The sequence below is a fragment of the Dama dama genome, chromosome 7 (genome assembly GCF_033118175.1).
Source record: "Dama dama isolate Ldn47 chromosome 7, ASM3311817v1, whole genome shotgun sequence".
NCBI lineage: Eukaryota > Metazoa > Chordata > Mammalia > Artiodactyla > Cervidae > Dama > Dama dama.
The window spans coordinates 42,440,375-42,458,271 of NC_083687.1; the positions used below are offsets into that span (position 1 = coordinate 42,440,375).

The following is a 17,897-nucleotide window of genomic DNA, read 5'->3' on the forward strand; positions in this document are numbered from 1 at the left end:
CCCTGGGCTGCCTTGCTCCTGAGATACAGCGAGGACCTTGGGTCAGGCCGGCTTTCTGGCCTCTTGGAGCTGCACCGAATCCCCAGCCATTCAGCTCCACATATGCAAGCTGCAGTGCTAGGCTCATCTTATTCCCTCAGTGGTATTAAATAAGCTTCCTTTCACTTAAAAAAAAAAAAAAATGCAAGAGAAGGTAGAATCAGAGACCTTCTTAGGAAGGAAGAAGGTCTTAGGAAATGTATACTTCTTAGGAAATATATACTTTATTCTTCATAAGTGCATACGAGAAAACTGTGGAGGCGCGAGTCCCTCAGCCCCTGAGCCACAGCACAAGGCTGAAACGTAGAAGGGAAAAAGAGGCAGAACGAGATTTGGCATTAAGGAGATAAACCCACAGCGACTGGTCTGGCTTCAGGAAAGCTAATGCTTTTCACCGGAGACTCCGCAAGTCCTGTGTATGTACATTTGTTTTGGCCCAGGTTTCCAGTCTCATTTGCACAGCTCTGTATTTTTCAGTAAAGAGAGGAACATCTGAATTCCTAATTAAGACAGTTTAGCTTAAGAACTCCTCTTTAGTGGGCCATAAATTATTCTCCTCCAAATGATTATGAGGACGCCTAAGAAAACGAAACTTGTATTTATGCACGTACATATGTTATCCCAACAAAATTAATAAGTTCATAAAGGGAGAGGGTACAACAAATGTGTCAGCAAATATAGGTCGGGGAAGGAGAGCATTGTGTTCTGCCAGACTCCAGCGAGCGGAGGTAGCACGGCCATGCATCTCGGCAGCAAGGACGTGGTAAAGCTGCCATATGGGAGGTTTGGTATTTGGACAGCATTCAATTCCTCCCCAATTACAGAAGCAACAGGGACTCAGACAGAGAGGAAGAAAGGATGCTCTTGCTGTGCCTTGCTGGCTGATGTGCAGAAACACAGACACGTTGATTATTAGGGGCTTACAGATGAATTTCTCTAGGGAGACAGAAGAGTGGGAATATTTAACCACGTTTCACAGCAGCTTGGGTTGCCTCCATAACCAAACCGTTTTTGCAGTCATGTGAGACACTTCCCTGCAAGGCCAGGCCAAATCATTGTTGAAAACTCAATGCACAGAGTCCCATAGGGCCTCTGGGGATGCCTTCAGACTTCGCCAGTGCAGAGCGAGAGTGCAAGTTTTGAACTGAAAGAAATTTGAGATGATGTCTTTCAATCCTGGTCTCATTTAGTCATTCATCCCTCATGTATTCATTCAAATACCTCTTTGCGGGCTACTGGGTAAGCGGTGTTAGTGGGAAAGAACCCGCTTGCCAATGCAGGAGATGCAAGAGAAGTGGGCTCCATCCCTGGGTTGGGAAGATCCCCTGGAGGAGGATATGGCACCCCACTCCAGTATTCCTGCCTGGAAGTCTCCATGTGCAGAGGAGCCTGGCAGGCTACAGTCCATGAGGCTGCAAAGAGTTGGACATGGCTGAATGACAGCACACGCATGCATGCCCACCCGGGTACTAGTAGAGTTCTAAGCACTGGAGATATGGAATGGAAGAATGTGGGCACAGGGCCTGCCCTGATGGAGCTTACATATCTAAGGGAGATACTGTTGATCTGAACCTGGTTTGGGTTAAGAGGGGAGATGATCTGGACCCTTCAAAAGGAGGCTTGGACCAGTTGCTAGTTGCTAATACCAGTGAAATAACTTCTTCCAAAGGAAAATCATTTAAGAGTTCTTTGAACTTCATCTTCAAAAGTAGCCAAAGAATTCAAGTGACAGGTTGTGCCAGAAAACCTTCTGCAGTTAGTGAAGTTAGGGTATAACTGAGAATATTGGGAATACCACACATACAGTTTAGGTGATGTTGGTATAGTGGTGAGGCAACAGTGGTTGTAAACTGAAAGTAATTAACAGGTGCACACTCTGTTGGGGCAACAGGTGTTCAACCTAGAAAAATGTTTCTTAATGGATTTCTTATGACGTCGCTGTGTCTTGGGTTTAACTTTGAAACAAATTAAAAAATTGAAAAAAGAAAAGGTTTATAGTGCATCTGAAATGAGAGACTGAAGAAACCAGTGGAGAAAGACCTGTTGATCTTGAAGGCAGAGGCAAAAAGAGCCAGAGGATAGGGACCAGCAGTGAGGCTGTGACTATTGACGGCAGGACCAGATTGGGAAATGCAGAGAGAAGACAAGTGTCAAACTTGGCTGGATGCCCAGTTGTCAGGATCTGTAAAAATCTTGCGGCCATTGATCTCTCAGTTTCAGTTCACTTCAGTTGTTCAGTTGTGTCTGACTCTTTGTGACCCCGTAGACTGCAGCACACAAGGCTTCCCTGTCCATCACCAACTCACGGAGTTTACTCAAACTCATGTCCATTGAGTCGGTGATGCCATCCAACCATCTCATCTTCTGTCGTCCCCTTCTCCTCCTGCCTTCAATCTTTCCCAGCATCAGGGTTTTTTCAAATGAGTCAGTTCTTCCTCTCAGGTGGCCAAATATTGAAGCTCCAGCATCAGTCCTTCCAGTGAATATTCAGGACTGATTTCCTTTAGGATGGACTGGTTGGATCTCCTTGCAGTCCAAGGGACTCTCAAGAGTCTTTTCCAACACCGCAGTTCAAAAGCATCAATTCTTCAGCGCTCAGCTTTCTTTATGGTCCAATTCTCACATCTGTACATTACTACTGGAAAAACCATTGCTTTGATGAGATGGACTTTTGTTGGCAAAAAAGTCTCTCAGTGTAGGTAACAGAAGCAGTTGTTGTTGTTTAGTCACCCAGTCGTGTCCGACTCTTTGCAGCCCCATGGACTGCAGCACACCAGGCCTCCCTGTCCATCACCATCTCCTAAAGTTTGCCCAAGTTCATGTTCATTACATCAGTGATGCCTTCCACCCATCTCATCCTCTATGCCCTCTTCTCCTTCTGCCCTCAATCTTCTCCAGCATCAGGGACTTTTCCAATGAGTCATCTGTTCATGTCAGGTGACCAAAATACTGAAGCTTCAGCATCAGTCCTTCCAGTGAATATTCAGGGTTTATCTCCCTTAAAATTGATTGGTTTGGGCTCCTTGCTGTCCAAGGGACTTTCAGGAGTCTTCTCTAGCACCACAGTTCGAAGGCATCAAGTTCTTTGATGTGTTTCTGCCTTCTTTACAGTCCAGCTCTTACAACTGTGAGTGACCACTGGGAAGACCATAGCCTTGATTATAAGGACCCTTGTCTGCAGAGTAATGTCTCTCCTTTTCAACACACTGTTTAGGATTGTCATTGCTTTAGAAGTAGTGCACACTGTCAATAATCTGTATTTTAACAAATGGTGAAATGGGTACATTTTACTCTATGACTATATAAACACTTAGATAGAAGAGTGGATGGCTCACAGTGCAGGGTAGTATTGTCTTTTTTTCAACTGCCACTCAAAGGAAGAACTGAGGTGGCATTATCCCCAGAACACATTGACCTTACTCTAACTTTGACTAATTATTTCCCTGTTCCTACCTTATTCACCATCCTTAGAGAGGGAGACAGATGATATAATTAATTTTCCCTTCTGTGGGCAAGAGCCATTAATTTTAGTTAACTTTACACAGGTTTAAGTTCTGGATCCAAAGAGTCTCCAGTTGTCACCTCTTGGCCTCTTTGATTTTTCGATACCCTTCCCCTCAGCTTGTTTGTGGGATTGTGGTTCTTCTTACCTTCCTCCCTCCATTCCTGGATGCTTTTAGTGGTCTCTTAAATAATAAAATCCACTCAGAGATTTATTTTACCTCCTTTGACCTTCAACAGGGGTTTGGTAAAGGCTACATTTTTGGCTTTGGATTTACTATCGTGGAGGGACCCTTTTTCTCTGTATTCTTCCTTCCTAGTCACCTTATTCTGGTGCTCAAACTTCTATCATATATATGACTCAAATACTTTTGCTTTCTTTGACAAGCCCAGTTCATTTAGTTTAGTTGTCCATCCCATTCCCTAACCCAACCCACCCAGACCCCCCAACACACACCCTGGGATTTGCAATGCTCATTTCCATGGTTAAGAAAACCCTATGGATATTTATTAAATCTTTAAAATAGATATCTTCTCCTACATTATCTTTTAGAATAAATATGTTCTTCCTTTCTCTATACTAGTTTCTTCCATTTGAAGGTAGTCTCCATAACTCATAGCCAGTTTGGGGAAAGGTATTATTTTGAGACAGCCTTTCCCCAGGGCTCAGTGGTAAAGAATCTTCCTGTCAGTGCAGGAGATGCCAGTTTGATCTCTGGATTGAGAAGATCCCCTGGAGAAGGAACCCACTCCAGTATTCTTACCTGGGAAATTCCATGGACAGAGGAGCCAGAGAGGCTACAGTCCATGGGGTCACAAAGAGTTGGACACAACTTAGCAACTAAACAACGAAAAATTACTTTGAGACACTTAATGATATTTTTCATGGCAAAATGAAAACGTAGAGACAAAGACTCCAGGGTACATAGTGTTTTATATGTAGGCATAGCTTTTCAAAACTATTTTGGAGTGTATTCGAGTATCTAAAATAATTTACCAGACTTCTGTATAAAGCATTTTATTCTTTCAAGAGTCTCATAAATAATATAATTTACTGTGTCAGTGTGCAAGCATTCACATAGGTCTTTTACCTTTCCTGAAATGAGGTAGAATATTTTGTCATATGACAGTGAAACACAGGAGAAAATGTTTGATACCAAAGCCTACCTTTTTTTTTTTTTTTTGCTTTCCATGTTGGGATGCTAAAGTAGAATGCTGCAGAAATTTCTTCCCTTCTAATACACTAACACTGCTCTCAGTGTTGGCAAACTGTACTATCCAAAGTGTGAGTGATGACTAAACGTAAAAATATCAAAGTGTCAGTATTCAGTGGTACTTTTCGAATTACTGTCTTTTTTCTTCTTAGAGTTTATCAAATGAGATGAAGCTTTTAAATATGTTTTCTAAATTCTAGACTATTACCTACTATAGCCTTTGGTGTTAGAGTATGTAGAGGTGAAAAGTGAAAGATGAAAGTGAAAGTCGTTCAGTTGTGTCCAACTCTTTGCGACCCCATGGGCTGTGCAGTCCATGGAATTCTCCAGGCCAGAATGCTGGAGTGGGTAGCCTTTCCCTTCTCCAGGGGATCTTCCCAACCCAGGGATCGAACCCAGGTCTCCCACATTGCAGGAGGATTCTTTACCAGCTGAGTCACAAGGGAAGCCCTTAGAGATGGAAGGGAACATGAAAATCATTTAGACCCCTTCCCCCGCTAACTCAGGACCCCCTCAAAACTCATTAGTGCCTTCATTTCACCAAGGTTCAAATACCAAGTCATTGATTGTTCATTGATTGTTAAAAGAGCCATTATCATGATAAGATTTAGAAATATACAGTATACAGACATTTTGGGAAATAATGTACTTTCTTCAGTTAGCAAGAAACGGAAGACTCATGCCTCTAGAGGCCAAGCAGAATCAAGAAGGATTATGATTATCTCTTTAGATTAAATGAGAATTATATCAGTGATATTCTTTTAGATTTTTACTGTCTGAATAAAATTTGGGAAGGTTGTTTCTAGGACTTGGCAATTTACTCTCCCTCCTGTTTTCTCTTTGGGAGTACTTTTTCTTTTCTTTAAAGTGAGGACAACAGGTCACTGTGAGGATTATATATGCATATAAACTTTTAGAACATTTTCTGTCCTGGTGCCTGGTTAAAGCATCTGCTACTGCTAATTCTCCTCTGTTGTTTCTCTGTGCTATTTCACACTCTTGGTTGCTTTTTTTTTTTTTTTTTTTCTGGTAGAGATTTTTCTTGAGTAGCTAAAATAAATAAATATAACCGAACAAAACAAGCAACTGAGTGCTGATACCATATGCTTTATAAGCTGGGGGCACGTTTGGTTCCCCTGGCAGAGATGTGAGCCTCTGAGTGCATCTATGGCTGAACTCAAGTTCGAGTGGAACGCCCTGGGTCTGGGGATCAGGGGAGCTTTGAACAAAGTACTCACTTTGTGTCTCCAAGTTTTCTATGAAATATCTGTTTCGTGAGTGGGCTACTCTCTGAGGCGTCTTCCACTTCTGAAAAAGATCGTCAGCTGACACCCTTGATGTTTGAAGGCTTTGAAGTCCCCTTAGAAAAGAACCTGTGAAAAGCCCCAGTCACCATTTCTGTTCTTGCTGTGTGTTTGTTGTGTGTGTATTGAGTGTTTTCTGGTTTTTTTCCTCCTTCATGTTCAGGTGGAGCTAAAGAATGACCTGCTCCTCCAGTGTGGCAATGATGATACAAAATAAAGCCAAACAAATCACTGCTTCCCTGCATCAAGGCAACCCCCTCCAGATGCCGAACCTCTTAAACGGGTATTCAGATGGCATAAGACGAGCACTTCGCTTGCCACTGAAATACAGCCATCTCTGGAGTGAAATTTGGCAGCTGTGTAACAGTCGAGCTGCAGCACTTATATGACAGTTTGGGGAAAGGAGGGAGACAGAAATAGCAGATTCCAAAATAATCCAATTAAAAGAGCCAGGAAAGCGGAGTTGGGCAACAGGAAGGGAGGATGGGATGCCCCGAAGGTGGATTATCTCTGTGGGTTAGAAAGGACTTCAGGTCCAGAAGCTCAATGGTGGCCACACTCAATAATCTCCTACACCCGCCGGAGAGGGGGCTTGTCTGCTAGGCCAGTGGGCTATAATCTTGTGATTTTTCTCTCTCTGTTCCCAGTGGTCTAATTATTAGGCTGTGTTGGCACTTAAATAGATCTGTCTTTTAGAGCCACCTCCTCCTTTTGCCCCCTGCATAGGATAATATCATGGTGCAGTATTTATGACACCAGAATGTACCATGCTGAACAGTTGTTATATTAAAGCACCTTTTAAATGGCTCAGGCAAAATGATCTTGCAGATCAGAAAGGACAGCCCCCACCACCTCCAAAAAAGAAAGGACAACCCTTATGTTTAATTCAAAGATCTTTGCAGTAACAGTGACTGGGAAGAAGATTCAAGAAATGGGCCTGGCCGATGAATGCAGTTGGATAAAAACGGCAACTTCTCCAGATTTTTCTAGGGGTGCAAGTTACCATTGTGATAAATATTAGAATAAGATCATGGAAGTCGTAGTAAAATTGAAAAAATTGAAAAATATTCAACAGTGTGCACAAAACAATTTTTTTAAAGTCCAGAGGATAGAATTGTCAACGTAGAAATAATCAGATCATCAGTTCATAGGACATCAGATCTCTCGAGAGGGAGATTCCAGGGAATAAAGGAAGCAGATACTAAAGGAACCAGGGCAGAGAAGAGAGAACTTTTAAAATATATATATATATATATATATATATATATATATAGGGAAAATTTTAAAGTATGCAGTTTCATTTAGAAGCACATAAAAATCTGAGATTTTTTTTTAATCTATGAAACAGAGATAATTATACCTAACGGGTATGCTGTGATCAAGTGTGGGAATGCTTAAAAACTGTATGGTGAGTTGTAAGGCCCTCTGCATATGTTATTTTGTAAATATGTGGCATTATTATGGAGAAGCTGATAGAGTAATCCCCTGTGTGTGCAAGAATAACTTAGAGGACCAACCACTTGGAGGAAAAATCTATTGTGAATAATTTAAAAATATACGTGAATTTTTTTTTCGACTCCTCATTTTTCTGGCCCAGAAATTCTATGTTTACGGTATTTTTCTAAAAATTTTCCAGCTAGCTCTGTTAACAGAGTTGTCCACTTTCTGTTGAGCTAGAAACCACATGATTTTATAGTAAATATTGCTTCTGAGTAAACTTTGAATAACAGACTAAAAAAAAAAAAAAAGAATGTTGTCTTGTTTTATTTAATAATCCTCATCTCAGGAAAATCCCATGGACAGAGGAGCCTGGTAGGCTGCAGTCCATGGGGTCGCTAAGAGTCGGACACGACTGAGCGACTTCACTTTCACTTTTCACTTTTATGCATTGGAGAAGGAAATGGCAACCCACTCCAGTGTTCTTGCCTGGAGAATGCCAGGGATGGCAGAGCCTGCTGGGCTGCCGTCTATGGGGTCGCACAGAGTCGGACACGGCTGAAGTGACTTAGCAGCAGCAGCAGCAGCAGCATCTCAGAAGGTTTGGGCAGAACTAGGAGGGGGTCTGTGAGACAGACAAGAGCTAAATAAGTAGGGTGATAAGTGATGAAGACTTTGCCATGGAAAAGGTGAAGCACAGTAAATTTCTCCACACTGTGGGCTGGCATGCTGAAATTCCCTTTATGCAGCAGCCCATCTGTCTCATTAGCTTCTGTGTCTCTTAATCACAGACTCCATGAAGTGTCTACTTGGCTCTTTTAAAGCATTTTATCTTAATCTGCTACAAAAGTTAATGAAAGGAAATCAACTGGATTAGATGCTGTTTGTGTGTATTCCCATGCAAGTTGGGGGTGTGGAACGAGCTCTATTTATGAGTGAATATTACCATAGGGGCCAGTCTGTATGCATATGAGTGTATTTGTATATTGCACTCATGTACATGTGTGGATTTGTGTGGGTATCCACAGACACGGCCCATAGGTGCATCTGCTCTATACACCCTTCTGTGGAAAAGACACATTGGTGTTAATTAGAAAGGATGATACCAAATAGTGAAAGTAGAATTCCTTTTAGCAGCCGTTACTATTAGAATTAAAGTGCTTGATACAACATTGTGTGTGCAGGAAAGTTTGCTTATTCATCCTTTAGAACAATAGTAGGAGTTAAATATTAACAGATTTAAGTGTCAATAAGTGTCTAAAAATAGGCATTCCCTATTGTGTGCAGGTCTTGCAATACAAACGTGTTTGCTTGCTTGTAATTCAAAATGCTTTGGATAAAGAATGTTGCAGAGTGCAATTTGTGGCAGAAAATGTGCCCCGGTTGTTTGTTTATTATTCCTGAGAATGTTTGCAGGACTGAACTATCACATGTAGAAAAGAACAGCTTTGTTTGGAAAATGCAGTAGGAGCAGTACAAGAAAATTGAATTAAGTAAAGAAACTTTGGGAGACCATCTTTGATGGATGATGCTTCTTATTTGCTCTTCATTATTCCCTGTGAAGAATAAAAACTATGAAATTGGATTTGAAAACTGGATTAAGACAAATGGCTTCTCAATTTTTTTTTTTTAACCTTAACTGTTTGCAATTTTTTTAGTAAAGCACAGAGTTAACTATATAAAGAGTCTATGTTTACTACATTAGATCTTCCTAAACAGTGTGTCCTTGAGGTTTGATTTTAGGAATTAGTTTAGAAGATGCAGAGGCAGAGTGTATCTGGTAACTGTGTGATGGTATTTGTCTCTATTTATTTCATATACCTACTATTTTTATAGAGTGAGCAGTGCAGTAAAAGGGAGGACAAAACGCTATTTTTCTTAAGCAGGTCTTTCCTGCCTACCTGTCACCCTACATTTTCTTCTCCACGTAAAATTTACAGTCTTACCATTTGACCCATCACCATACAGGTTTCCCCTACTACCCGCAAGTAGAGAGTGCCTGTGAAAAATCTTACGTAAGCTGAAATGGCTTTAAAGTGAAGAAGCTATTACCTTAGGACACATCTTGCTAACGGCTGCACAAAATAAATGGAGGGAAAGCACAGATGCTCACAGATGCAGTTCAGATCTCTGGGGTGGGGATGCTAAGGTGCTGAGTGTAGTTCCCAGGAAGGAGCTTGGCAGTGCCGCTCTTTTGCTGGGGGTGTTAACTGCTGCTGCAAAATCAGTGTTGAAACTGTGTTCACTTTTCAGCTGTTTCCATGAAAGCCAAAATCCTCTTCAGATTTCTTTCCATGAGCAAAAATAGGTGCTAATATAGGCCTTTCGTAAAAAGGAAGTATCATGAAGTGAACTTTTGAGAAGTGGGTGATACTTGTATTCTCCAAATACTTTTATCAGAGATGTATAGACAGTCACATGAATTTCTGTTAACTTGGCTATAACATCTTGAAAAAAGGAACTGTTTTATTTGCTGTCCCTCTAGCACCTAAGCCAAGGCCCTAAGTATAATTTGTTTAATGAATGAATGAATGACTCAATCGATGTATCAGACACCTACTTTTCAAAAGTATCAGGATTCTTTAAAGATCTGGAAAGACTGAGAAATGGCCACAGATTGGAAGAGAGCCACAGCAACTAAATGTAAGGTGAAACCTGAGACTGGATCCTGAAACAGAGAAAAGGTATTTGGAAAAATTGGTGGCATCTTAATACATTCTATAGTTTAGTTAGCAGTACTGTGTGTGTGCCCCATTGCCCAGTTGGGTCTCTTTGCAGCCCCATGAACTGTAGTCTACCAGGCTCCTCTGTCCATGGGATTATAGACTAAAGTTAATTTTCTAGTTTTGATCATTGTTGATCTAGATTTTGATCATTTGGTTATGTGCGATGTTGACTTAAAGAAAAGCTGGGTTATGGGTGCAAGGGAACGCTCCTGGTTTGGCAGCTCTCTGTGTATCTTGTCATTTTCCGGTTGCTACATCATGTCTGATTCTTTGCAACCCCATGAACTGCAGCACCCCAGGCTTCCTTGTCCTTCACTATCTCCCAGAGTGTGCTCGAACTCATGTCCATTGAGTCAGTGATGCCATCCGATCATCTCATCCTCTGTCGCCCCCTTTTGCTTCTGCCTCCATCTTTCCCAGTATCAGAGTCTTTTTCAGTGAGTTGGCTCTTCCCATCAGGTGGCCCTATATGTCTAAAATTATCTTTATGAAAATTTGGTTGAAGGTGCAAAACCAACCCACAGGAAGCAAGTAGAGAGTCGCACATGACAGTATCCAGCTGACAGCTTGGGATGGAGGGGCCAGCTCTGGGCTGAGTTGGTGTTGAGGGGAGTGAGAGTGGGCTTGGGATCTGAGTGGCCAGCTAGAGCTTCATCAGAGAAGGAGAACTTGATCTGCACCTTGAGAGGAGGGGCGGACGTGACGGATGGTGCATGCTGAGAAGTTGTTCTAGTTGCAGGGACAGCGGGGACACAGGCACGGGGCGGGAATGCTGGTGAACTGTGTGGCTGAGTGATGTGTGCATTTTTCCTGGAGATCAGTGTGAAAGCGCGTTGGGCAGCTTTGGGAAAGACAGAGCGGAGCATCATAAAGACTCTGCGGAGGAGTTTGAAGTTAATAGGGCGGTTGATGCAGAATTGCAAGTTCTTGTTAAAGGAAATGACTCAGTGACATGATACATACATGCAGTTGGTGACAGGATATCCAGAGTGGCTGGAGTTGGGAACGATGGAGGTCGGTAGGTTAGGTGTTAGAAATAGGTGAAAAGAGCTTATACGTCTGAGGCCTGGGTTGGGAAGGATGGGAGTATCAGAAAAAAATTTTTTTAATATTTATTTGGCTGCGCTGGCTTTTAGTTGCAGCACTTGGAATCTTTAGTTGTGACATGTGGGATCTAGTTCCCTGACTAGGGATCGGACCTGTGTCCCCTGCAATAGGAGTGCAGATTCTTAGCCACTGGACCACAAGAGACGTTCCTGCAGCATGTAAACTTAACTTTCACATATGTTTCTAACAGTGAGAACTCTCCATGGAATGTGAGTTTGCCCGCGGTGGATTCAAAACATGACTTAAGTGGCAGTGTGTTGAATAATATGAATAGGTGTTTTTTGGAAAATGTAAAAAGAAATGATATCTTTTGGCAATGGCAGAACACTCCGGTAAGTGACTACTGGGTACCCTTTATGGGCCTGCTGTGGGGGGCACATATGTTCAAACTGGCAGGATAAAAAGTCTTTTATGTCGTTTTTAACTCCAGCACCGACTTCAGGCTTTTTTTCATAGGGAACTTATTTCAAAATTGTAATTGTAGTCAGTGGTTCTGTGTAAGGATTTTATAGAAAAATACTTTGTGCAGTGGGTCTTTCTACAATCCCACAGATGCCAGTCTGTTTTCCTCCCTTCTCAGAGTGCCTTTACTGCAGTGGGTGTCTCATTTTCTTTTGGCAGCTGAAGTGGAAGTCACATGCTGAGCTCAGGGAACCATTTTGAACTTGTTCTCAAAAATGTTGCAAGGCGAAGGCAAGCGAGACCCCTGCTCTGTAACCCTCAGTGGAGTTCCATAGGCTGGGGAAACCCATCAAGACATTCCCTGTCAATGAGGTGGTGCACACGTATCATACAGGTTAATTCATTATTTCTTACGGTGCCACGTGGGAAGTGCATGACCATCTAACCTCATGGGCCTTTCAGAAACACAACAAAGAAATGAGCATGGAATGTGCCAGATAATTGCTGTTGAAAGGAGCAAAGATAGAAAGCCCATTTTTAGGATTAGACCAAATCTGTTTAAATTGATAGTAGAGTTTTACTGTACCTTATAACAACTCAATAATGAAATATGGAGTATATTTACAGAGCAAGAGGTGGAGGATAGTTAAAATTCTTTCCCTTTTTCACTCTCATCTTTCCTTCTTTAGTCTTTTTTCTCCCCTTTCCCATTAAAAGTAAACTGAAGGAAAGAATAAGTGGATATAGTGAACTAGCTGCTTTAAACAAAATTCAAGTGATGCCACTCCTGTGAATTTTGTCTAAAAATTATATATTCCTCGTTTTCCCATCCAGCGCACATACTTAATCCACTTGTAAAATCTGGAAATAATAGGGAAAAGCCGTCTCAGCAAAGGCAAAAATGAAAGACCAAAAATCCTGCACTTGACCCTGTGGTGAGGCCCTGAGATACTCAGAGCCCTGTTGGCTTAGAAGGACACTCAACGCAAGGTTAATGATTTACCAAGTTTGCTTATCCAGTTCCCCAAGTAAATTAAAAAGAGAAGACTTTCTAGTGTAAATATACAGACCACAGTGAAGGAAGAAGTAAAACTAGAAGCAATATAAATCTCAGCAGGGTGGGGCCATTTAGTTTGGAAGCAGACCAATTTGGTGGATTATTCAGGGTAGGCAAACATAAAGGACTTTTCCTGAGATGCAACGAAAAGGTAATGGTGCAGAGGGCAATGCTATTGTGGTAAGATACCCCAGCCCTCAAGGAGGAACACAATAGGAGTTTCTTTTTCAGTCATGTTATAGTTAACTTGGGGCTCCCCTGGTGTCTCAGTGGTAAAGAATCCACGTGCAATGCAGGAGATGCGGGCTCGATCCCTGGGTTGGGAAGATCCCTGCAGGAGGGAAAATGGCAACCCACCCTAGTATTCTTGCCTGGAGAATCCCATGGACAGAGAAGCCTGGTGGGGTCTCAAAGAGTTGGATACAACGGAAGCAACTGAGCATGCATGCACGCATAGCTAACTTGGGGGATTCCACAGCTTGTGGTAGAGATATCCACATAGTGGTAATTCTCAGACCCCAAGTCCTTCCGTCTCATGGCTGTCAGCTGTTCCCTAGGGTCAATGGGAGACTTCAACTATCTTCTGCAGCTATTTGGCCAACAGCCAGGGAGAAGAGAGAGTGTGACTGTTCTCACTGGAGGTTTGTTAATGGACATGGCACATGTGGTTCTCTTTCACATTCCCTGGGTCAGAATTTAGTACCATGGACATACCTAACTGCAACTAAAACTGGGAAATGTCAAACTATATGCCAGGGAAGTTGGTTTGTTGAACACAAACCAGCCTCTGCTTCAATTGGATACCTTCATGAGCAGGATATCATCCTCTACCCCCATACTAGCCACACCCTAGGGTGGCTACATACCCCAGTGAATACCCAGTTATTTGCAGGATATCACAACACATCCATTGTATGAAAATCAGGGTCTCACGAGTCAGTGTATCAGGACTCTTCATCTTTTATTTTATTATTTGTGTGTGTGTGTGTGTGTGTATGTTTCCATTTATTTTTATTAGTTGGAGGCTAATTACTTTACAATATTGTAGTGGTTTTTGTCATACATTGACATGAATCAGCCATGGATTTACATGTATTCCCCATCCCGATCCCCCCTCCCACCTCTCTCTCCACCCGATTCCTCTGGGTCTTCCCAGTGCGCCAGGCCCGAGCACTTGTCTCATGCATCCAGCCTGGGCTGGTGATCTGTTTCACCCTAGATAATACACATGTTTCGATGCTATTCTCTTGAAACATCCCACCCTCGCCTTCTCCCACAGAGCAGGACTCTTCATCTTTTAAACCATCTCTATCTGAACGTACATTCCCTGATATTATCTTCAGTGGAAAGAAGAGCAGGCAGTTGTGTGGCTTCAGAAGGAAAAGCAAGGACCTTTGTACATGCTGCCCCTAGGAGATGGCACCCCCTCCTCAATCCCAGGCTTTTATCTATGCCTATTGGTCAGGAGCCTGTGTCTACTTTAGTTTGTCCACCTGAGCTTCCTAGTCATGTTCTTGTTAATGTTACTAAATTCCAAAGGAATTCCTGAGATTACCCCAGTCCTTACAGATGGCTCACTGTCCATGTCTTAATCTCAGAGTGTGGTTGTATTTTTCAGTCCTCTCTCCTAAGGTTGTATCTCCTATCAAAACTCTGAAACAAGTGTTGATTAAGCAGAACTATTTATCGACCTTTGATTATCAGATGACTGAACACAAGAAGGGGAGCTTGGGGAGAGGAGTTGAGGGTTAACTTTAAAATTATTCTCATGCTCTATTACTTAGGCATTTAGATGGAAGAGGGTGGGGAGCATATAAAAAAGGCAGTTGCCAGAAAAAACTTGAATGTTCCAGGTAAGGAAGAAGAAATCTTCTTCTCCCCCAACTCCTCCTGATTCTGGAACCTATTGGTCAGCATGGAGACAACTTGCTTGAGAACTGTCCATACTAGAATTTGTCTACCTTATGGGCTTACTAGATCTTGTTTGCCTTTCTACAAAATCAAGCCTTATTTATAGCATCATTTCTCTGAGAAAATGAGTTTGGAATTGCAAACAACTGACTTAGAAATGAACTTTCTGTACACAACTCATTCATAAGTTGAGGACTGCCCGTATGAGGCATGTAACCCAGAGATAACATTTATCTGTGCCTTATCAGTTTTCTCTGCCTTCATTTTGTTGATAGCCTCCCTCTTAAAATATAATACTGTCTTTATGTGTTGAGAAACATATTCTTTGGAGGAGCCTTAAATATTCTGTGTATTGGAATAGTGATTTTATTTTATCTCCCTGTTTATCTTTAGTGGGATTCATGGCTATGAAAGTCTTTTGCTCAGGCAGTCTTTAAATTGTAGAAAAATTGAGAGCTATTTAAAGGAAGTGGGGGGGGAAAAAGGGATTTTCTTCTCATATTACCCTGGGCTGTCAAATATCTTGCAATGTAATTACTGTGTTGGTTTGTAAAGGTTAAAGAACTCTGAAGTTTGTAATTCTCTTTTGCATGTGTGTTTCACACATAAAGGGAGAAATCGACAGATCGCTGCAAAATGCCTTGTTAACATAAAAGTTCTGAGCAGTTTATAGTTTGTCAACCAGAGACATAATTCATGGATTTTATATTTGCTTTCACTAATATCTGATGAATCAGTTATTTGCTCCATGGAGCTCATTTGCAAATTACAAACCCATTTATTTCTAATCTGTAGTATGTGTAACATGAGCACAGAAATATTCTTGTATCGTGGAACCGTGATCTTAGCAATGCTTCTTTTTGGAGAACTTGCTATCCATATACAAGTAAAAATTTCTACTGTTAGCAGAGCAGCTGACAGAATATGATCACAAATGTTACTGATGCTGTTCTGTTCTGAGGTAGAATGCTGAGGACTGTGTAAGCTTGTCATAGTTACAATTGTCAGAGTGAATTGCTTCCATATTAAAAAAAATACTCTGTCTCCCTCCCACCTTTGAACATACATGCACCCCAGCAATGTTAAGCAACTGCTTCGGCTGTTACTCTGACTTCTACTTGCAGGCTCAGATTTTGATGCTAGCGTAGTTAACATTTAGTGAATAGCAGTCACATGTAATGATCTTTCCCTTCTATTTAAAACCGTACTGCAGCCCATGCAAGAAACATTTTCTTTTAGTTTTAAGTTTACGTACTTTATTGTATCTCTTGATGGTTTTTCTTTTCTGTTGAAACTATGAGAATAATTTTGATGTCATGATCTTTCTGCCATCCCCAGGCTGCGGTCACTGTCCCCCAAATTCTCCTTATAGGTTCCAGGTTAACTTTATGTTAAATGTTCATTGGGCTTCCCTGGTGGTTCAGTGGTAAAGAACATGCATGCAATGCAGGAGACGCAGGTTAGATCCCTGGGTCGGAAGATTACCTGGAGAAGGGAATGGCAACCCTCCCCAGTATTCTTGCCTGGAGAATCCCATGGACAGAGGAGCCTGGCGGACTATACAGTCCATGGCATTGCAAGAGTCAGACACGACTTGATGCCTAAACCACCACCAAATATTCATTAATTAATACTTTTGAAAGTGTTTTATAGAAATTGAATGACAGAAAGCTGAGGTTTAGTACAAAGAAGCCCATGTGACTGTGAAAGAAAGCACTTTATGAACAGTGGAGTACTATATAAAAGTGAGGCATTAAAACCAAATACTCTTAGGTTTTTACGGAACGTTGACTGTCAAAACATATAAAAGACATATATTTTCCTGTAAGTATGCCACTGATAATGTTACAAGAGTAGCTAGAAGTTATTCCAGTATTCAAGTGGGCGTTTAGGGGAATTGAAGAGTTCTAAAAGCCAACAGAGGGGGAACTCTTGGACCCACCTCTTTAAGACCCCACAGGAAACACAGTACCATCTGAATATTTCAACCTTACCCAAGCAAAAGCAAAACAGAACATCATGCTTTTTATATGCAGACGTGATGCAGAAGCATGAATGCTGAATGTAGAATATAAATTGTTAAGCTTAATGGGTTTATGTTTTATGGCCACCTCCAGTTTTACAGATTTTTAGATACCTAGAGATACATGGTAGATTTATTCTTATTAAATCTTAAGTAAACTTAAATCTTATATAAATTTCTCTTAGTTTAAAGTGTCATGAAAAAATGTCTTTCAAGACACCTATGCCCATCCCCCTACCAGGGAGAGTCCTGAAGTTTCCGGCTCCGAAAGGAGTTGGATGCGTTTGTAGATTATGTAGACGTAATGGGGTTGGCACCTCTTCATGGAAATTGGGCTCAGTGGGCGACTTCACAGTTTCCTAATGTGCTTGCCTCAGTAGAAATTGACGTTTTGTAACTGACATGCCATTGACCACAGTAACTTGTTATAAAAATGATGCTTATCATTTGTTTTGCGTCTTCAGCCTTGAACATTAAAGCCGAAACATGAAGAGACTTTAAAAAGGTTTTATTAAGCCTATGTTTTAAGACAGTTTACATGAGAATTCTTTGAGCAATGCTTCCATCTTTGATTCCTGGACCATTCAAATAATAAAGGCAGTTTTCTGTGTGTGGACAAAAGCCAGCATTACCCAGAGACCCTCAGAGTCATGTGGAAGTGTTAATAATAATAATAATAATTATTATTATTATCATTGTTATTGTGATTATTATTGTTGCAAATGAGTAAATTGGCCTTCTGATTTTTTAACATCAGTGTTCCCTTAAAAACACTGTTGACGTTTATGAAAAAGCTTGGTTTCCTGGAACCAGTAATGTTACGAGGCCACTTTTTAGGCAGTTATTAGCATGTAAATCAAACCTCAGATGCACGGTGGGGAATGGTTTTTCAATACTTTTTCTTTGCAATTTGTTCCCCAAAGAAAATGATGTTCAGTGAAGTCATTTGGAGGAAACGTTGCTTTTAAGGACCCTGTCCTCGTGGTGTGGAGAAACTAAAACCAGTGCTTCAGAGCACCCTCCTCGGTATTTTTCAGGAGCTTTAAACTCCTGTGTAATAAAAGGCCCGTCCACCTTAAAGCTTTTGCCTGTGAAAGATCAAGCAGAGATTGATTTTTACCCGCTGTGCACCTGGGGAAACAGAAGGCAGTAGCCAAGATTGAAAGAAGCAGAGAG

At 41.5% G+C, this 17,897-nt stretch overlaps 1 protein-coding gene across 14 annotated transcripts in view; it reads left to right on the forward strand.

Annotated features, from left to right (window-relative positions):
• The window catches only part of ATXN1 (ataxin 1), a 405,775-nt gene that overhangs the window by 160,860 nt on the left and 227,018 nt on the right, over positions 1-17,897 (forward strand). The window contains exon 1 of one of the 14 annotated variants that reach the window (XM_061147576.1): positions 11,676-12,124. The exons of the other annotated variants lie outside the window; for them this stretch is intronic. The gene's annotated coding sequence lies outside the window, so the exon portion shown is untranslated. Of the gene's footprint in view, positions 1-11,675; positions 12,125-17,897 lie in introns of those variants that run through there. 14 annotated transcript variants of the gene reach the window in all.